Source organism: Myotis nattereri (assembly GCF_964212035.1).
Source record: "Myotis nattereri genome assembly, chromosome: 4".
Classification (NCBI taxonomy): domain Eukaryota; kingdom Metazoa; phylum Chordata; class Mammalia; order Chiroptera; family Vespertilionidae; genus Myotis; species Myotis nattereri.
Window position 1 is genome coordinate 17,480,616 of NC_138079.1, and position 22,947 is coordinate 17,503,562.

At 37.8% G+C, this 22,947-nt stretch overlaps 1 long non-coding RNA gene across 2 annotated transcripts in view; it reads left to right on the forward strand.

Annotated features, from left to right (window-relative positions):
• The first annotated feature begins 4,716 nt into the window (after positions 1-4,716).
• LOC308517528 overlaps positions 4,717-22,947 on the forward strand; it is a 71,738-nt gene continuing 53,507 nt past the window's right edge. For both annotated transcript variants that reach the window (XR_013995841.1, XR_013995842.1), the window contains exon 1: positions 4,717-6,759. This is a non-coding gene — a long non-coding RNA (uncharacterized lncRNA). The remainder of the gene's footprint in view (positions 6,760-22,947) is intronic.

Sequence of the window (22,947 nt, forward strand, 5' to 3'; positions counted from 1 at the left end):
ATCTCCGGCGTTAACCTATGCCGCCATCTTGGTTTCTCTTATTTCCTACACTTTAATTCCTTTTGCATGTGACTGTACACACAGCTGAGAAGAGTTAGGAGATAGTTTGTAGACCATATACTGGGTAAACGAGCCTCTGTTACAGTTGACGACCTTGGCCATCTTCTACAGAAATAAACTGGTGGACTTAGACATAAATCAGGACATAGGTATTTGGAGAGGTATTGTTCTTCAGAGGAACGGAGTTCCTCAAAATTAACAAACACTGCATTACTGGGTACAAAATCATGCTTCTTTACCACTGTATCTCCTGAAATCAATCTCAGGTTAAGTCAAAGCCACTGTTGGGTATGCTTCTTTGATGAAATATTCTTCCTCGGGCCAGAAGGCTTGAGATGATGTGACAGCCATGCTCTGTATCTTCAACACTGAGATGGAAGTTGGAAGTTCATGTGCCTAGCTGATAGGAGTCACATGTCCATTGGCAAAGTTTAGGAAAGTGCTGTTGCTTGTAGAGTTCCCCAGAACATCTGGCAGAAAACCTGCTCATATTGGTACTTTTGCCTTAAAGATTCTTGAGAATTTTTACAAATGCCTAACTTCATTTACTGATAGATAGCTATATGGAAACTCAGAATTAATACTTTAGGAACAAAAGGTCAAGATGTGTTCTTTGTTTAAAATTTGTCTGGGCTGTTGAGTAAAGGGTTTTAGTCTTTCTCAATCTTTGAAACCTGTTGTTTAGGAACAAAGCTAGATTTTTTGGCTCCATTGAGGACAAGCTTGCAGTTCCACTAAGCCATGCAGTATTCTAGTTCTATCAGGAGGAGGGATGATGCATGTGAACCCACCTGGTGCTGCTTTGCTAACAGCAATGAGGTTGGTATGCATCTTTGCCAAAGGACTGATTCCAGGAGAACTTTGGTGGCATGATGGATAGTGAACTGGTTATTGTGATGAACATCTCAGTCTGAATTCTTGGAGCTTTATGTAAAGGTAAATGCCAAGCCAGAACAACTGTAAAGATCAGTCTTCCTAGCTCAGCAACAGCTTTCAAAGGCATAGAGGTATGGGCTCATATCTATATGACTTAGGGGAAACTGTTCTCTGTTTTGTCATCCCTATCCTTAGGTAGAAAGCTCACCTTTTTGAAGTTAACCAATAATAAGATTTAATGAGTTTATGAATGAGAGGTGTGTCTTGCAAATATGTAATGATGTATATAAATATTAAGTGCAATTAAGGAGTCAGTACAATCCTCAATATAATTTGGATACTAAAATTAAATCCCTAGTTGGAATTTTTACATTTGAAATACAGTTACACTGCTATGCATTCATGAAAAAAATCTACAGTTAGGCATTACAAAAGAGTATTACAGTTACCAAAGCACAAGTTCTTGAGGCCATGTTCTTATAAACAATTACATTATAAATTGGGAATATGATATGTCAGAATCATGCGGTTTATAATAATATGGCAGTACTGATGTGAGGATTTCATTCCAGTTAACCCAGGGAAAGAATATTTTGTTTAGGACCATCAACATGTGGTCAGCTTAAAATAAGAGCTTCTCAGTGACATGAAAATCATGGTTTTGTAACGGGTAACACAATCAGACTAAAATACGTTTCGATAAAACCGCATTCTGTAAGGGGACTTGTGCTTGAGTTTTTCCTCATTCTGGACACTGAAATCTTGATTTTAATGGTTACTGAGGTTCCACCCATTCTAAAGCAATACAGGAGCATGATGAATTTAAATTGCTTACATATAATCCAATAGAAATGCTGTATGCAACATACTTGATTATCAGAAATATATATGCAATCGGTATGACACATATTACCACATCACAGTGCAAGTATGAACATACCTCTGTGTTTTCAAAATTAAAAGGGCTAACTTTTCAGATTAGGAGGCCGCCTGGCATCTTTCTAGATAAATTCCCTCACTGGCTGGATGGTTAGGGTACCACAGAGACTTATTCAGTATCATTCCAGCTTCCCAATTCCATTTAAAGTCAAGCTAGAGTTCCATCAGTGCACAAGGGAGACCAGGTGTTTGCCTGTCTGTGCTTTTATTGTTGCCATGACCTGTCTCTCCTGCAGGCTGTCCCCACACCGTCCAGGATCGGGACAACATGCTCAGGCTGGCACAGACCCTGCCTGCCTGGAAGGAGAGGCTCATGCTTGGGTTTCTCAGGTCTGTTCATTGGTTAATACTCACATGTTCAGACATTTTCCCAGAGCATGGTTTCTTTGCCAGGATGGCCTGTCCAGCCTGTGCTCCCAACCACAGCTGCTCCAGTTCCCAGAGCAGCCCTGACGTGCACTTGAGTCACCAGCCCTGACCTCTCCTCCCTCCTGCCACCGTGGATGGGGAAATCTCAGTCTATCAGACGGAGTTCTCATTGTGAATGATATGTTATTAAATCTTGGCCTTCATTCAGGAGCCATAACAAAACCCTCAGCTCTTTACCAAAACTGAATTTTCCATTTATAAGTCTAATTTTTAAGCATAAATTAAAGATGTAACTCTTGGCTATTTTTATCTCTTGGATTCCATTAAGAAGATTTTGAGAGATGGGGGGGGGGGGGATGGTGGTGACGGGGATAGAGGGGCAATTTAAGAAAAGCCATGTTCACTTTAATCATTAGTGATACAATTTTTGAAGGATAGGAAAGGAAAAGATTCTGTTTTAAAATAACAGAAGCCCTGGAAATCTCAGCTAAGAAACTGGAAATAACTTGTCAATATTTTTTTTCTTCTTTATGCTCTAAATCCATTTTTAGTAACAGTGGAAGTCATTTGAAATGAAATACAAGACTTAAAGCAAATGAAACGGCAATGAGTGCCAGCAGTAAATTGCAAGAAGAAACACAGCTCAGTGGGTTCTTCAGAAATCTTGTATCTTAAGACTGAATGTTGAAAGTTTAATACTTATTTTCATTTAAAAATTTTATAATTATGAAGCTCTCCATTGATATTAAATTTAGTTTCATTGTAATATGTTCATTTGTTCTCTGAATAGCACAAGTTTCACCTCAAACAGGCCTGAGCTCAGATCAAATACTTTAATTTCCTAAGATATTTTTTCCTTAGATGTAAAGTGAAAAAAAAACACACCTTCATTATATGTATGAGAATTAAAGATAGAGTATCTTACGCTGAACCTTTCCTATGTGCTAGGTGTTTAATACATGGCAGCAACCCTGATAATTAGCATCATCATTTGTTTTCGTCTTTGAGGTATTTGTTGTTTGTAACATGCTTCTAAACAGAGTTTTTAAGTTAAAGTGTCCAAAGTTTTACAAAACAAGATCTTTTCCAATAACATAATCCTAATCACAATGGAGAATTCATGGGGCCAATAAATAAAGATGTTTTCAGTCTATGTGATTGGCTAGAAGGTGAATTGAAGTGGAATCACTTTAGGAGTCAGTTTTTATAATGAAGCTGAGGAGCTGGTCATAGAGAAATGTTGAGGGAGACAGAGTTTGTTAGGAAAGTACCCACAGTTAGGGAGAACTTTGGTGTCTGCCTTCTTTAGTTTCTTTGAGACCTTTATTGCCTGCCTTCCAGACCACTCCTTGTGTCTTTTTCTTGAAGCTAAATATAAACATTTTTTCTTGAAGTCTAACCTTGGTCAATTGTGCTTTCATCTTGTGGACTTCTATTCAATCTCCCCTGTTGGGTATTTTAACAACCATTTTGCAAATATTTATTTGACACCTTCTGAATAATCAACATTGTTCAGAGTCCTAGGAATGCACACACAAATAAAACTTGGTTCTTGATCTCAAAGAAGTTTACCTGGTGGAAGAGATATCAAGGCAACAAGTAATCTTACCATAATGACATAATTTCATGTAATATAATTTCTTAGGGTGACAATGATTGGGGGAGGGAGTCAGATGATGTTTCCTAGAGAAAAGTGAGGTTATGCTCAGACGTTATGAATGAAAACTTTACAAGTAAAACAAATGTACAGCTGAAGTTCCTAAAATAAGGAACACATGAGCAAAATTACATTAGCAGATTGTATGGAAAACTGAAAATAATTTGTAAAGGACAGGGTTGGGAGTGGTAGAAGTTAAAGCTAGAGAGGTGCACAGATGCCAGATGAGGATAATCCTGTGTATAAGGCTAAAAATTACTTTGATTTTTGTCTTAGAGACAATGGGAAGCTCCTAGAAGGACAGAGTGAGGAATGATATTTCATTTAGAGTTCATAAGAACTGAGTGGCAGTCATTTACAATAGAAACTTCAATCTATACTACAGACACCGAGAATTCAGAAAGACCCTGACAAATATAGAAAGAATTATTCAAAGTATGGATTAAATCTATCACATGTATCTCATCCAAGAGAGAAGAGCTTATGGCAAATGCTGAAATGAGGGAATACAAAGCCAAGAAAGCAAGGGGAAGGCAGACAAGGAGGAAGAACAAATATCAGGGTCTGACACACAAACTGGCCATTGCTTGGTATCAAGTTAAACTGACAACTGGATGCCCTATCTAGTTTGGCTCAGTGGATAGAGCATTGGCCTGTGGACTGAAGGGCTCCGGGTTGATTATGGTCAAGGGCATGCACTTTGGTTGCAGGCTTCTCCCTGGCCTGGGTCCTGATTGGGTCTCACGTAGGAGGCAACAAATCGATGTGTTTCTCTCACATCTATATTTCTCTCTGTCTTTCATTCTCTCTTCCACTCTCTCTAAAAATCAATAAAAAAATATCCTCGGGTGAGAATTAAAAACAACAATAACTGAAAAAAACCCTGACAATTGGATCTTGTGGAAGTGTCTTAGGAACCATCTCTCAGGTCAGTCCACCTAGGAGAATCAAGGGAGAATTTATTCTGTAACTACTTTCAACCTTGCAGTCTTTCATTTTGCATTTGGAGTCAAGACTTTATGCATGTTTTTACATCCATCTTCAAACCACAGGGAAGACCTTGGGCAGGAAGTGGGATGTTGGTATGAGGTAATGCACTGTTGGGTTATATTTACATGAAGTTAGTCAGAGCTCATACTGACTGGGTCACTTCTGTTGTGGTCTGGTGGAGGTGGTTGTGGTTAACATCCCTAGAGACAGCTGAGATTGAGAAAAATCTATGGACTCTGACACAGGCACCCTGTGGCCAATGAGGATGGGACAGTCACACTGAGGCAGAGATGTGTAGGAGCACATTTGCCATCAAAGGCTAAGAGGACGTGATATTCATAAGAGAAGGTGGGATTGACGTTATAAAGATATCTCTGAGATTTGTATTATTTGCTGAGCTCTTTCAAATTGGCTAATTAATGGTAGGCTATCTAGGAGTGATAGTGATGGTCAACTCATGATGCTCTTTCATCAGATGTTTTAAACATATTTTTTATTTTATTTCAGAGAGGAAGAGAGAGGGAGAGAGAGATAGAAATATCAGTGATGAGAAACATTGAGTGGCTGCCTCCTGCACACTCCCCACTGGGGATCAAGCCTGCAACCTGGGCATGTACCCTGACCAGGAATTGAACCATGACCTCCTGGTTCATGTGTTGATTCTCAACCACTGAGTCATGCCGGCAGGGCTCATCAGATGCTTTAATACAAGAATTTCAACACTCTTGAATAGAGATTGGCATGAGTAAGCATGATTTAGATTATACAGCCCTCTCCAAGTATCAGATAAAGCCTCAGTATGTTCATAGAAGGAGGAAGAAAAGAATTGGGAAGGGCCCTATAACATAACAAGAATATTCAAGAAACTTTCTCCTTACCTTCCCCACAAGTCCTGTGGTCATTTGCATAGATGATGAGAAGTAGTAGATTTTGTAGAGTGGCAAAGTTTTAAAAGTTGTTACTTAGTAGAGCTAATTGGTTAAAGATAAGAAAACAATTGATAAATTACAGTAAAGGGTTAGATTATAATATTCACACATTGTGGACCAGTAGTTTTATTGCTAGCTTTACCCAGTGGCCAGATAAGTTTCTATTGAAAGAGTATAAAAATGTTTTACATAAATGTTAAAGGCACACTTTAAAATTAAATAAATACCCATTGTATTTTGAAGTTATTTATTACATGTTCTTATAAGCTAATGTTTTTTAAAGTATGATACTTTGTAAAACATTGTGTAATATGAAGCAAGAATTCTTGTGATCCTTCCACAATGTGTTAAAATCTATCCTAACAAATCTTTGCTTTTCTCTTTTTCTGTAGAGTACTTGGTAGCCTAAATTCAGAAGTAGAGTCAGTATTGGGCTGTTAATGGTAATAATGTAAACAAACAAAAACCAAAATCAAAACACCTTCAAGTTTGATGAGATTCCTTGTAGGAAGAAATCAAGGTAATCATCAAAGGGGTCTAAGCTAAGTGAGGAATGAGGTGATGGCAGGAGGGAAATGGTAGAAGAGATAAAAAGGAAGAATACATTTAAAATCTCTCTCCCACACGTTTAAATCCAAACTGTGTTTTGAAGGTGAGCATTTTCCCCTCCATAGCCTGAAGAATTATCTAAAAATCCAGCATTGGTTCTGGTTAATTGACTCAGAGATTTATTCCAGGTGGCTACAACTCTCACCATCTGCTTTGAATACTCTCTCCAGTCTGGTCTCCCGGATTCCTCTGCCACTGGCATCATTACTTGGAAGCTTTCTCTCTGCTGGGTCCAACAGATTGATTACCTATTTGGACAGTCTTCTGTTCTTTGGACAATAGCCATACGTGCTACTTCTCAAATTACTCTGATGGCAAGTATGACCAATGGTGAGTGGTGGCCTTCCTTCCAACACGCCTCTCAGGACATTAACCCTACCTGCGGGGAGGGGGGTGGGGGGGTGGGGTGGGGTGTGTGATATAGAGAAATCATGGCATATTCTTATGTTAAGCACATTTTGTGTCCAAATTTCTCATGAAAACGTAATTAAAGCATTGGCAATACTTTGTAATACCCAGGTCTATGTAAGGATAAAGTATGAATGCTAGAAGCAATAACATTAAGCATTTATGATAATTTATAATCAACACAGTTATTTGGTGCTATGAAAATGTAGCTGTTTTTAGACGATAACTTACAGGCCTTTAATATTCCATATTTTCAAAAATTCAGGCTATTTTCTTGAGTTTTTCTGCTGATTAAATTATCATTATACCTTCTGTAATGTAGGAACATGCCTTGTGAGAATCATCATTATTTGGGAAATCTGTTGGTTTTAGGGTAAATTTTGAAAGTAGAAAAACAATTACTCTTAGATCGCTGTAGTTTCTTTGAGGGGCCAGTTGCAGACCTGGTTCTGGCTGCTTTTTAGGGAAAAATAATTTATTTGTATTACCAGAACTTTCATCCAATAGAGAAATTCCATGAGCATGTTAGTACTTTTATTGCTATTTAATTCATACCGTGGATGCCATTCTTCATTTGTCACAGATGTTTGAATAACCATTATTTTATGATGGAAGCAGTACTGCACTTGGAGCCAGTCAGAAACAGCTGGAATTTGTTTCTTTCTCTGTCAATAATTCATGCCATCACCTTCAGAGATTATGTCGTCATCAGGCCTTTCATTTCTACCTCTGCAAATTTGGTCTATTGCTCTCATTCTTAAAGTAGACATAGTCATTTACATTAAGATGCAGTCTAAAATTATAAAATTGACTTTATTTTAGTTTCACAACAATGTTAAATGTACATAACATTTACGTAACAATTCTTCTGTAGCTTTTCTTCAATGATGTTCAAGCAAAGAGAAACTTTTAATAGCTACATGCATGCCAACACTTATATTTCCAAGTGATTTCTGGCTTTTGTTATATGTGTAAAAGTGATGAAAATTTTATATGTTACCAGCATGTATTAGAAGCAAATGGTGAAACAAACTCCAGTGCTATCTATCATTATTTATAAAAAAAATAATTAGGGTTGGACACAAAACTTCTCAAACTGCATTCTTTCAAATTCCATTCAGATGTGGCCATTGCCTCATAAATGAGAGACCAGCTTTCATTAAGCCAGCATTGTTGTTGCAATCTATTTTAAGACAACCACATTTATTTACTCCCATTTCATCAATAATTTCCATTTTGCAATAACTTTTGCAAAAAGACAAAAATCATCCTCTTCAGTTAAAATGCTTGACTTTTTATTTTTGGGAAATACATTATGAAATGAAATAGTACAGTTACTCTTCTCACATTGTTTTATCCACAATGAAAATTTTCTAATAAAACACTGGTCATTACTATGTTAATCCCAGTAATATGTGGAGTTCATTTAGGTATTCTGATATTTCTATGCTATCTGATGGGCTGAAGATAAACTTTCCTTTTAAATCACCACATATATTCAGTCTTTGGTTATAACTCAACAAGAAAAAGACAAACAACCCAATTAAACAAATGGGCAAAGGATGTGAATAGACCTTTCTCCACAGAAGATGCTCAACATCATTAGTCACAAGGGAAATGTGAATTAAAACCACAATGTGATGCCATTTCACATCCACTGGGGTGACTAAAATTAAAAAGACAGAAAAATAACAAATGTTGGCAAGAATGTGAAAAAGTTGGAATCCTCATAAATGCTGATGAAATTTAAAAATGATGCACTGCTTTGGAAAGCATTTTGACAGTTCTCCAAAATGTTTAAATTTAGCATAGAGTCACCATATGACCCAGCAAGTCTCTCCTGTGTACATACCCAAGAACAATGTAAACATGTGTTCACAAAAACTTGGCATTAATGATCCTAGTGGTATTACTCATAATGACCAAAAGATGGGGCAACTAAGATATCCATTAACTGATGTATCAATGAACAAAATGTGGTATACAATGAAATATTATTCAGCAATAAGAAGGAACGATGTCCTGATATATATTACAACGCGGATGAACATCATAAAACATTATGCTACATGTAAGAAGCTGGTCACAAAACACCACATATGATCCTATTTATATGAATAGTACAAGCAATGTAGAGCAGAAAATAGATTAGTGGTTTACTAGGGCAAAGGACAGGGAGGAATGTAGACTTATTACTAATGGCTACTATATTTCTTTTTGGAGGTGATGAAATATTCTAAAATTAGATAGCCATGGTGATTGAAAAACTTTGAGAATATACTAAAAAACATAAACGTGTATTGTGGAAGGATACATTTTATGTTTGCAAATTATTACAGTTCATAAACAACAATAGAGTAGAATGAAAGCAGAGGGATCTTAAATCACTGTCCATGACTTTGTGGGAGAATTGTTGTCAGTGATGAGGGAGACTCAGAATTCATGGCTAACCTGGAATTTCCATGGTTGCATAATGAGAAGAATTTTTAAGTTGTCCTATGTAATGTTTTGAGTGTCCTGAGAAGATAGAGGGTGATTTTTCAGACGGAAAGGGAGACTGAATAAAAGCTGGCAATTTTCTAAGTGACAGTTCTGAGAACACTTAAACAAAGAGATCTCTAGGAAGTGATTTTAGTCTATATCTTAGAATAGAAATTTCTAAAATAACCGAATCTTTTCTAGGAGAGATAAAGAAAAATACTGATGATTAGCTGCCAAACAAGGTGAAAGCAACCGAACTAGTAGTCAGTGTAATGGATCATATATAAGTAGAATGTCCTCTCCTCTTTCCTTCTCCCTTGTCAAAGGGAGTGAGGACGCTTTCTGTGTCCAGCCTTGCTTACCTAGCCATGAAACTCAGGCTACATATGTTTGTATCTGTGTGTGTCAGGGCTGGAGTGGAGCAAATGATATCTATAGAACCCCATGCTGATGTACATATCAGTGTCAACCTTTTGAATAAGTGGATTCAGAACATAGTTTGTTCTGAATAGCACCAGTTCCCAAAATCCTACAAAAAATATCTGTCATTGTGTAATGGACATTATATTGGGAGAAGTACAATGTGAATAAACGAGCAAATTACTAAAGAATAAATTCATAATAAAAATAGCCTATTAAACAGTTTAAAGCATTCCAGGTAACATTGTGTCTGTGGTTAAGATCAATGGATAAAACAACATATTGGGTTAACACATCTTCTGGGAAAAAATGACTAAATTTATCTTAGTACTAAAAATCTACCTACTCTTTGTTCATGCATCCCTGGACTCTGATGTCATTATTGTTCAAGGGAGAGAGAGGGAATAATGGGTAGATGGAGTGAAGACTCCTTTAATAAGTTCCTCTCTATGGCTATCTAAGTAAAGCATTCTCTAAATCTATCTTGAAAGAAATTTCTCTGGTTTTGAAGAAGTAGAACAGAGGAGGCAACATTGCTAGTCTGGATATAAAGATTCTGTTATCATGTACCCAGTGTTTCCTGTCCTAGCATATTAAGTAAGCAATGAAGCAGAGTCACAAATTTTTGGACTAGATAAACTACAACAATTTAGAATACATTTGTTTTAGGAATATGATTAAATTATTTCATGAAGTTGTGAGAACTCTAGGACAAAAATCTTTGTATAAGTTTTTATGAGAAGAGTAGGATTCATGAATCATGTTAATTTTATGAGGCCAGATTTTTTCTAACTTTGCAAGGTTTTTGTTCAAAAATACTAATTTACCCTAGTCAGTTTGACTCAGTGGAGAGAGCATAGGCCTGCAGACCAAAAGGTCCTAGGTTTGATTCTGGTCAAAGGCACATTGGTTAAGGAAAGCTGCTACCTTGGTTGCAGACAACTCCCCTGCCATGGCCTTGGTTGGGGCTCGTGCAGGAGGCAACCAATCAATATGTTTCTCTCACATCGATATTTCTCTCTGACTTTCCCTCTCATACTCTCCCTAACAAATCAATGGAAAAATATCCTTGGGTGAGGAAAAAAAAAAGCTTATTTGTTAAATTTTCTGGGCTCTTGGTTTTAAATAAAAACTAAATAGTGTGTTTTCCTGCCAGCCTAAAAATAGCATAGTGCATGATGTCTTCTGGTATCAAGCTCATTTGATAGTTATAATTTCCTACCACCCAGCATAACCTCAATTGAACAAAAATGGAAATGAGTCTTTTCGGACATTCAGTAGCAACATGAAATCACATTTCATCCATTGTCCTTGATTAACTTTATGTAAAGTGTTCAGGAAAAGGTCTTGAAAAGTCTTTTAGAACTGTGGCAAACCTTTCTAGTGGAGGAAAGGAAACAATTTCCTTTTGGGTCATCAATCAATGAATAAGCAGCTTGGTTCCAATTGGAAAGCTGCTACTGCGTTGTCGAGCAGAAGCAGTTATTAACCAGTCTCTGAACAGCATATGTTATTTCCATTACTTTTCTCTCTCCTGATGAGCAGATAAATGGATGGGAAAAAATGAGCTGACCAATATAGACAGAGCCGAAGATGATGTATTTGCAAGGCACCAAGGCGTAAATGAAATTCCTAACAGCTTCCATTGTGTTACACAGTAGAGTAAAACCATGTCAAATGAACAAAGACTGCTTATGTGTGAATATATGGCACAGTTCACGCTCACTTTGGATTCAGGAAAATTAAGCACAATAGAAAAAGAAGACATACACCCTAGCCTCAGAGTTCATAGCTGTGAAAAGAAAGTCAACTGAAGGTGAAATATTGTGGTAGGTCAGGCTCGGAAAATGGCGGAGATATAAGCGGACGTGTCCTGTGCCTTGTCCTGGAGCAGATAAGGGTGAGCAGCTGAAACGGGTAACATTCAGCCCGAATAGGTAGAGGATTTTCAGCTGAGAGATTGTCTGCAGCTAGGAAAGACTGAGAACCCCCCAGGGAAAAAAAAGGACAGTTGGAGACTGCGGCTGAAGCCTCTCCTGGTGCGCCAGCTAAGCAGCGGAGGCTGCGCCATCTTGGGTGGTTGTTGCCGGCATCCAGAGACCAGCTACTAACCTGGAAACAAGGGATCTCAAGCAGCGTGACTGCGTGAACTCAGACGAGCACTGCTTCTTCTCACGGAAAGGTTGGACATCCCCTAAAGGTGCGGTTTGCAGTTCGGGTTGGAGGGAGGACCGAGCTCGCGCGCGCAGGGCGGAATCTGCGCCCCACAGAGTCCGCAGCCGTTGGGACCAGCGTGACCCGCGAGTGGGGAAGGGGCCCCACAGGGCTGCTGGCAGAAGGGAACGCGAAAAATGAGCCCATAGCTGGACTGGATGTAAAGGAGCAGCCTTGGACTCTGCCAATCTGCTGGCTGCTTGGTGCCAGGGGCGAGTGGGCGCGCGGAGACTGCGCGCAGAGACTGTGCGCAGACCTGGAAGGTGGAGGCTTGCGAATTCGCACAACTATCAGGCTCTTGTTACAGTTCCCCTTAGATCCGTGCATTTGATTATTAAACCCAGCGCATGGGATTCCCCAGTTGGGGTCATTCGCAGAGCCTGTAGGGGAAAGTTCTTTTTGGGGAGCCTGGGAAACAGCGGACAGTGGCAAGGAACCAGCTCTGGGCAGTGGTCTTTCCCGAATCAGTTCCAAATACCATAGAGGACAAAACCCTACTGATAGAGAGGACTTAGAGCCTCGGTGGTAAATCCAGACACACTGCCACCCAGAGGCAGAGCCAAGAACTGTCTCTTTTGCGATCACAAATAAAGGCAGTCTGGTAAAAAAATACAACCTGCCTTAAAATCAGGTCTGTGGTTTACTGCACAGAGGGACAGTGTATCGCAGGGAAGTTCAACACTCCCCTGAATGCCTGGCAGGACTGAGGCGTGCCAAAAAGAAGAGTGGAAGATCTGAAGCACCTTCACTTCCGAATATTTTTATATATATATTTTTTAATTCTTTTTTCACCATTTCATTAAGAACCTATTTTATTATTTTTTATTTTTTATTTTTTTCATCACCTGATTTTACCTTTTTAATTACTACATTTTTAAACCAGTATTATTGCTATCCTTTTACCATTTTTTCAAGGGTCATTTTATTTTTTATTATTTTTTTTATTTTTCTTTATTTTATTTTGGGATTAGTGTTCTACACTCTATTTTCATCGTTCCTTTAGCATCATTTCTCTCTATCTCACATTTACCCTTAAGCCAAAACTCTCTTCCTCACTTTTCCCCTTTTGTTGTCCTGTTTCTCTTACCCTATTCCTGCTTTGGATTTTACCTATTCCTTCTTTCTACCCACTGTCTAAATTTCACCCTACTTATATATCTAATTTCCAATCCCTCGCTCTCCCCATACAAATAGCCTCTTCCCCACCTCTATTTCATTCTCTTAATTTTTTTTTTGTTTTTGTTGTTGTTGTTTTTTTTTTGTTTTTGGTCTTTTTGTGTTTTTTTTTCTCTCCCTTTTCCCAATCTCATTTCAGCACTCCTTTTTGTTTTTTATTTTTCTCTCTAATATTTTTCTCTTTTTTCTTCTTTATCCCCTAATTCTCTTCGCTCGGGGGGGTCACCTTTATTTGGGGTTATTAATATTGTGAATGCATTTAGTTCGGTGCCTTGTACGTTGTGCCTTGTTGTGTTGTATTTTGTGCCTTTGAATCAGCGCAACAGAGAGAGATCTACATAACCAAACACCTTGAGAAGAGAAATCATGGTGAAACAAAGAACCAACCCAAATATGAAAGAAAAACAGGCATCATCAGAAAAGGAAGTAAACGAAATAGAGGCAATGGAGGCAAGCAACCTGTCAGAGAAAGAATTCAGAGTAATGGTCATAAGGTGGATGAAAAGAATGGAAGACCAATTCAACAATATGTGTAGGAACCAAGAGGAAATGAAGAGAAACCAAGAAGAAATGAAAAACGACATCACTGCCATAAAGAACTCAATAGAAAGCATCAACAGTAGACTAGAAGAAGCAGAGGACCGTATCAGCGAGCTAGAAGACAAGGTAGAAAAAAATACCCAAACAGAACAGCTTCTAGAAAAAAAAATTAAAAAGCAGGAAGAGAGCCTAAGAGAACTCTGGGACAATGCTAAACGAAACAAAATCCAAATAATAGGGGTGCCAGAAGGAGAGGAAACTGAGCAAGGAATAGAAAACCTGTTTGAAAAAATAGTAACAGAAAATTTCCCTGATAGAGGGAGGAAAAAACTCACACAAATCCAAGAAGCTCACAGAGTCCCAAACAAAATGAACCCGAAAAGACCGACACCAAGGCACATAATAATTAAATTGGCAAACACCAACGACAAAGCAAGAATCTTAAAAGCAGCCAGAGAGAGACAGAAAGTTACCTACAAAGGATCCCCCATCAGACTAGCGACCGATTTCTCAACAGAAACACATCAGGCAAGAAGGGAATGGAATGAAATATACAAAGTCATGCAAAGGAAGGGTCTGAATCCAAGAATACTATACCCAGCGAGGCTATCAATCAAAATTGAGGGTCAAATCAGGAGCTTCACAGACAAAAATGGTCTACGGGAGTTTATTACAACCAAACCAGCAATGCAAGAAATGCTAAAGGGTCTGCTGTAAATAGAAAAAACAGGAAACAAAGAAGGAACGCAGCGGTAAAGAACAAAAATGGCGACTAACAAGTTTCTATCAATAATAACTTTAAATGTAAATGGATTAAATTCCCCAGTCAAAAGGCATAGGGTAAATGAGTGGATAAGAAAACATGACCCATATATCTGCTGTCTACAGGAAACCCACCTCAGAAAAAAAGATGCACACAGACTGATGGTGAAGGGATGGAAAAAGGTTTTTCAGGCCAATGGAAGTGAAAAAAAAGCCGGGATAGCAATACTTATATCTGACAAATTAGATCTCAAAGTGAAGGACATAAAAAGAGATCAAGAAGGCCACTTCATAATACTAAAGGGAGCAGTCCAACAAGAGGAAATAACTCTGGTAAATATATATGCACCCAATATAGGAGCACCCAAATACGTAAGAAATCTTCTGGAGAAGATCAAGGGAGAGATTGACAGCAATACAATCATAGTAGGGGACCTTAACACCCCATTATCGCCACTGGACAAATCCTCTAAACAGAAACTCAGCAAAGAAACATCAATCCTAAATGACTCACTAGATCAGATGGAATTAATTGACATCTTCAGAACATTTCACCCCAAAGCCACAGAATATACATTCTCCTCAGGTGCACATTTGTCATCTTCAAAGATAGACCATATATTGGGTCACAGACAAAGTCTTTTCAAATTCAAGAAAATTGAAATCATATCAAGTATCTTCTCAGACCACAAAGGCATAAAACTGGAAATCAACTACAACAAAAACAATCCAAAAAAATCAAACACATGGAGACTAAATAGCATGCTATTAAACAACGACTGGGTCACCAGTGAGATCAAAGAAGAAATAAAAAACATCATGGCAACGAATGACAATGAAAACACAACAATCCAAAACCTATGGGACACAGCAAAAGCAGTCTTGAGAGGGAAGTTCATAGCTCTACAAGCCTACTGCAAGAAACAAGAAACAATGAGAATAAATGACCTAACTCTACAACTCGAAGAATTAGAAAGAGAGCAACAAAAAAAGCCCACTGTAAGCAGAAGGAAGGAAATAACAAAGATCAGAGCGGAGATAAACGACATAGAGACCAAAAAAACAATACAAAAGATCTACAAAACCAAGAGCTGGTTCTTTGAAAGGATAAACAAGATTGATACACCTCTAGCCAGGCTCACCAAGAAACAAAGAGAGAGGACCCAAATAAACAAAATCAGAAATGAAAGAGGAGAAATAACAACAGACCCCATAGAAATACAAAGGATTGTTAGAAAATACTATGAACAACTCTACTCCAACACACTAGACAACCTGGAGGAAATGGACATATTCCTAGATAAATACAACCTTCCAAAACTTAACCAGGAAGAATCTAAAAATCTCAATAGGCCAATAACTATGGAGGAAATCGAAGAAGTAATCAAAAAGCTTCCAGCAAACAAAAGCCCGGGGCCAGATGGCTTCACAGGGGAGTTTTACCAAACATTCAAGGAAGACCTAAAACCTATCCTCCTCAGACTATGTCGAAAGATCCAAGAGGAAGGAACACTTCCCAGCTCATTCTATGAAGCCAACATCACCCTAATCCCAAAACCAGATAAAGACAATACAATGAAAGAGAATTATAGGCCAATATCCCTCATGAACATAGATGCCAAAATCCTCAACAAAATCCTAGCAAATCGGATCCAGCAGTACATCAAAAAGATCATACACCATGACCAAGTAGGATTTATCCCAGGGATGCAAGGATGGTACAATATCCGCAAATCAATAAACGTGATACATCACATAAACAAATTGAGAGAAAAAAACCACATAGTCATATCAATTGATGCGGAAAAAGCGTTTGACAAAATCCAACACCCTTTCTTGATAAAAACTCTCAGCAAGATAGGAATTGAGGGGTCATACCTCAACATAATAAAAGCCATATATGACAAACCCACAGCCAACATCATAATCAATGGGCAAAAACTAAAACCATTCCCCCTAAAAACAGGAACAAGACAGGGATGCCCCCTCTCACCACTCCTGTTCAACATAGTACTGGAAGTACTAGCCATTGCGATCAGACACGAAGAAGAAATAAAGGGCATCCAGATTGGAAAAGAAGAAGTAAAACTGTCCTTATTTGCAGATGACATGATACTGTACATACAGAACCCTAAAGACTCCATCAAAATATTATTAGACTTAATAAATGAATTCGGCAATGTAGCAGGATACAAAATTAATGCTAAGAAATCCATGGCATTTCTTTACACCAATAGTGAACTTACAGAAAGTGAAACTACAGAAGCAATCCCATTTACCATTGCACCAAAAAAATTAAAATACCTAGGAATAAACTTAACTAAGGAGGTAAAAGACTTATATGCTGAAAACTACAGGACACTGAAAAAAGAGATAGAGGAAGACATAAACAGATGGAAGAATATACCGTGTTCATGGATTGGTAGAATCAACATCATCAAAATGTCCATACTACCCAAAGCAATTTATAGATTCAATGCAATCCCCATTAAATTACCAACGGCATATTTCACAAATCTAGAACGAACGTTCCAAAAATTCATCTGGAATAAAAAAAGACCCCGAATAGCTGCAGCAATCCTGAGAAAACACAAAGTAGGTGGGATCTCAATACCAGATATCAAACTGTATTACAAAGCCACTGTTCTTAAAACAGCTTGGTACTGGCACAAGAACAGACATATAGATCAATGGAATAGAATAGAGACCCCAGAAATCGACCCAAACCACTATGCCCAATTAATATTCGACAAAGGAGGCAAGAGCATACAATGGAGTCAAGACAGTCTTTTCAATAAATGGTGTTGGGAAAATTGGACAGATACATGCAAAAGGATGAAACTAGATCACCAACTCACACCATACACAAAAATAAACTCAAAATGGATAAAAGATTTAAACGTAAGACGGGAAACCATAAAAATACTAGAGGAATCCACAGGCAGCGAAATCGCAAACATATGCCGAAGAAATTTCTTCTCTGATAATGCTCCTAGGGCAATGGAAACTAAAGAGAAAATAAACAAATGGGACTACATCAAAATAAAAAGCTTTTGCACAGCAAAGGAAACCATCAAAAAAACAACAAGAAGACCCACTACATGGGAGAACATATTTACCAATGATACCACCGATAAGGGTTTAATTTCCAACATACAGGGATCTCATGAAACTTAACAAAAGGAAGATAAACAATCCAATAAAAAAATGGGCAACGGACCTAGATAGACACTTTTCGAAAGAGGACATACAGAAGGCAGAAAGACATATGAAAACCTGCTCAAAGTCACTAATTATACGAGAGATGCAAATCAAAACGACAATGCGCTATCATCTCACACCTGTCAGAATGGCTATCATCAACAAATCAACAAACAACAAGTGTTGGAGAGGATGTGGAGAAAAAGGAACCCTTCTGCACTGCTGGTGGGAATGCAGACTGGTGCAGCCACTGTGGAGAACAGTATGGAGCTACCTCAGAAGACTAAAAATGGAACTCCCGTTTGACCCTGTGATCCCACTCCTAGGAATATATCCCAAGAAACCAGAAATGCTAATTAGAAAGGATATATGCACCCCTATGTTCATAGCAGCACAATTCACCATAGCTAAGATTTGGAAACAGCCTAAGTGCCCATCAGCAGATGAGTGGATTAGAAAACTGTGGTACATATACACAATGGAATACTATGCTGCAGTAAAAAAAAGGGAACTCTTGCCTTTTGCAACAGCATGGATGGAACTGGAGAGCATTATGCTAAGTGAAATAAGCCAGTCAGAGAAAGATAAATACCACATGATCTCACTCATTTGTGGATTATAGAGAACAACATAGACTGATGAAAAAGGACAGACCCAAAGACTGAGAAACAGTGATCAGGCTATCAATCCCCAGAAGGAAAGTAGGGGAGGGCGGGGGTAAGGGGAAGAGATCAACAGAAGGACTTGTATACATGTATATAAGCCAAACCAATGGACATGGACAACGGGGGGATGGGAGCATGAGTTTGTGTGTGTGGGGGAGGTTGGGGGTTAAAGGGGGGGATGAGGACACATTTGTAATACCTTAACTAATAATAATAATAAAAAAATATTGTGGTAGGTATAGTAATAAAAGTAAGTCCAGGCTGTTCTGAGGTATCTTAGCAAGTAACATACTAGTAACCTGTGATATTAGGGCTGGGGAGATTTCTTGGATTGAGTTTTTAAGACTGGATGAGGTTGGACAAATGAATAATAAGAAGGTTTTTATTGATTTCAGAGAGGAAGGGAGAGGAAGAGAGAGATAGAAACATTAATGACGAGAGATAATCACTGATTGGCTGCCCCCTGCATGTCCCACAATGGGGATTGAGCCCACAACTCAGCATGTGCCCTGACCTGCAATTGAACCGTGAAGTCTTGGTTCATATGTAGACGCTCAACCACTGAGCCACACCAGCTGGGCTTAAATATCACACAATTAAAATTAAAGTTCTTTTCTTTCCCTGAGAAACTCCTTTTGGTATTTCTCAACAATGAACCTTGTCAGCATAAAATAAAGATGGCTGCATTAACTAAGATGATGAATATGACAGAAAACCCAAACTGATGTTGGTTTACCCATCCTAGATTTAATTCTGTCATATACAAAGGCCAGAAGTCAGCAGTTCCGGGTTTGTGTGACAGGTTCATACATTTTTAGAAATAATTCTCTTTCATTTATTTTCTCTGCCACTCTTTTGTTATTCTTCTGGTTAGCATTGTGACAGACAGACAGTGACGTTCCCGACAACACATTGTGATACCAGGCTCCAGACAGAAGGAAAATAAAAAAGACTACACCCGCTCCTTTAAGATGCTTCCAGTGTGTTGCACACACCACTTCTGCCTAGAGCCCGCGGGCCAGAACTTGGCCACATGCCCATAGTAAGTTTCAAAGAAAGCCAGTTAATGTAGCCAGTTTTCTAGTTAGCCATGAGCCAGCTGAACATATGGCTCTAGGCAGGGGTGGGCAAACTTTTTGACTCGAGGGCCACAGTGGGTTCTTAAACTGGACCGGAGGGCCGGAACAAAAGCATGGATGGAGTGTTTGTGTGAACTAATATAAATTCAAAGTAAACATCATTACATAAAAGGCTGTGGTCTTTTTTTTTTTTTTTTTAGTTTTATTCATTTCAAAGGGGCCGGATCCGGCCCTCGGGCTGTAGTTTGCCCTCGGCTGCATCTAGAGTCATAGAATGAATGCTGGGACACTAGCCGTCCCTACTATGTAGTCCAAGAGCTAGAAATCTGCATAAAATTCTATGTTACTCTCCCACTTTTACTTCTTCACTCAGTACCACATATATTGATCCAACTTTCAAATCCTCACATACGTTTATTTTTCTTCTATCCTTACTACAATAGGCTTTTAACCAGATTCCCTGTCTGTAGACTTGGATCTAACTAATCTATTCACAATATTGAAGATAGATTATTAAAACAAACAACTCCAAAATTTAATGTTTATCTGCTTTAACAAATTGCTATTAACTGTTGGATAATGTCTAAATTTATTAATGTCATTAACCTTTCTCTCCTGTATGATACCCTTGCTCCTTAAAATAAAAACACTGTTTCTAGAATGGTAGACTATGACTTGTTAATGGTAGACTATGATTTATTCCTAAGAGGTCAGTGTATTTCTGAAATACTTCTCCAGACCAACTCTGGCTCAATGCTTCTGCTTTTTGGTAGTGGCTTATTTTAAGAATGGATGATGTTCCATTTTGGTGCTGGGTCTACAACCACACATGGGACTCCACTATTTTCCTTCATGGAGAGATAAAAAGTAGTTACGAAATGTTGGCTGTGTGGGCAAATAAAATCTGGTTTCTGTCAATCATTACTAGTCTAACTCACCAGGCACTATTTTTGCTCCTTTGACTCTAATTCCTTAGGTTTAGCTTCTTTTACTTAGTTTATTTTTATTTTATTTTATTTTTTTATTTTTAATTTCCTTCACTTGCAAACCATTCAGATTCTTTCCTCTGGCATGCTGACCCGAGCTCCTCTCCCATATCTACAGGCTTCATTCTGCTAGAGTGACACCATGCTCAGTTGTAATAAGAAACTTGCTCTCCCTATCCCATACCAGTTGAAATTTCTGAATGTCTCTCTGACAAGCTTGATGTGCATCCCTTATTTGCTGCACTTGTGTATAGAGGGCATCGGTGGTTTGAGGAATAGAGTAAGTTACACGTTAGTATTAGGAGTAAAAGTAAGCACTATCCTAGCAAGACTTTATTTGAAATGTTGGCCTCGAAGTCCATAAAGACACTCGGACATTTTGATGCTTCTTGCTTTTTCTCAATACATGACTTTCCATTTACCAGCATAAAAAAGGTTCTATAGCCTATTTCTCTGATAACTGAGGGACTAGTGCCTACTTGTTATTCTATTCTTTCAGAATTCTGAATTCTATCTAAGAAGCATTGGGATGTATATGGCACCAATATACTGGCCAATGGTTTTAGTCCCAAATGGATTGGTTATTAATATGGGCATATTTCTTACAGATTGTTACTCATAAATCTAGGCCTTAGGAATTTGTACTACTAGTAGTTTTAGGGAACAGATAAAATTACCTTATATATATTTTCATTACCTAGTATATAATATCTTTAATAAATAGTACCATATCTCTAAACCTTATAAAACATCCAGTAGTTAATGTAGTTAACAACTATGATTTTGATGATTTCAAAGAAAATAAATTGTTTTATATTCTTAAGTGGCTATCATATTTCTTGGCTATATAAAGTCTCACATGCATTCCCATGTTTTAAAAATAGCTTTAAAAAATTAAAACAGGATGAAAAACATTTAGAAAGGTTTTACCATCCATGTTTTTCTTAAAAAAATATTTGGCAACTTGTACCCATAAGAGATGGAAAATATGTAATGAGAGAAGAATAAGCCACAGCATTTTATGAGAAATGAGATGAAATAGCAAAATTCACAAATGCAATGAATAATTTCTTTGAAACAACATATTATAAATTTGTAAAAATAGGATTTTCCATTGATCTTTTTAATAAAGTTACTCCTTTTGTATACTGGTAAGCAGTCCATTACCAGTTTTTTTTTGTGTGTGTGTTTTTTTGTTGTTGTTTTTTTTGCTTCCATAGTGGTTTGAGTCTAATCACCTCTCTCTATGAAAGATCTGATTTTAAGACATTGAAGTTATTTACAATGATGGGGAGAAAATATTTGTTTTAGTATTTCAGACAGAAAAAATTTTAAAGGCATTGAGCGTAAAGTAATTCTGAATTAGCTAAGAAAGCACTTGACTTTTTAAATAACACTGCCAATTTTTAAAGAACATACACTATTGTACAATAGTCTCCAATCTATACAGTTAAAGTGGTTATTCATTTTACCAAGCAAAATTTAAATGGATGACTGATATTTGTAAAATGCTTTAGTCGAGTATAACAAAATATAAATAATATATACACACATGATATATATTATAATATGTATAATATGTCTATAATGAATATACACACTAAATATGTCATAGACTATGAATATACAAATATAATATATTTTATTCAGGAGTAAGACAAATTTTTATTTTATGAGTAGCAAATATCTAAACTAGACATTATAATCTCTGAGATAAAGCCTAGTACAATCTCTCTAGTTAGATTTTAGATAGCCTAGTTTTATCTGAAATTTAGCCTATTACACACTAAATTTAATTTTTCTTCTTCCTATTTCTATCACTGGCTACATTGCTCTTTGATTTATTGGTTTGCCCAATCTCTGTCTCTATCATTTTAAATCCCCTTTTCTATTTCAGCCATCATCATCCAAACTCACACTTCCTCACCCCTGGGTATAACCTGCTGCCTGGATTTCTTGCCCCCTGCACACCTCCAGCAGTACAATCATACTTTAATGCACTATTTGCCATTGGGCTCCACTGCTTCCAACTCTCAGTTGACTCTTTTCAATCAGGACGAAATTAGAATTTCGCAGACTAGTTTTTGATGCCATCCATAATATCTCAATCATGCGATACTTCTCCTCTATGAGGAAGTTTGGGCACGACAAGGTGAAGTAACCTGTCCATGGTCACACAGCTGGTAAGTTCTTAGACAGGACTCACACTCCAGCAGTTTAATTGCTGAGTCATGGTATTACAGTTGTGCTCTGTGCCTCTGTCCTGTGAGAATGTGCTGAGATTCCTCTGTCACCAAGGAAACAGAAAGGATTAGGTTTCCTAAAGCTATCCACAGAGAACCGATCTTTATTATAATTATTCCACATTAATAATGGAATGCAGCACTTTCTGTTTCTTCTGTTTTCCCCCTTCATTTGGCCACATCACAGACATAATCTTCATCTTTTTTTTTTAATATATTTTTTATTGATTAAGATATTACATATGTGTACCCTCTACCCCCCCCCCCGCCCCCCTGCTCATGCCCTCACCCCCCCGTTGTCCGTGTCCATTGGTTAGGCCTATATGCTTGCATATAAGTCCTT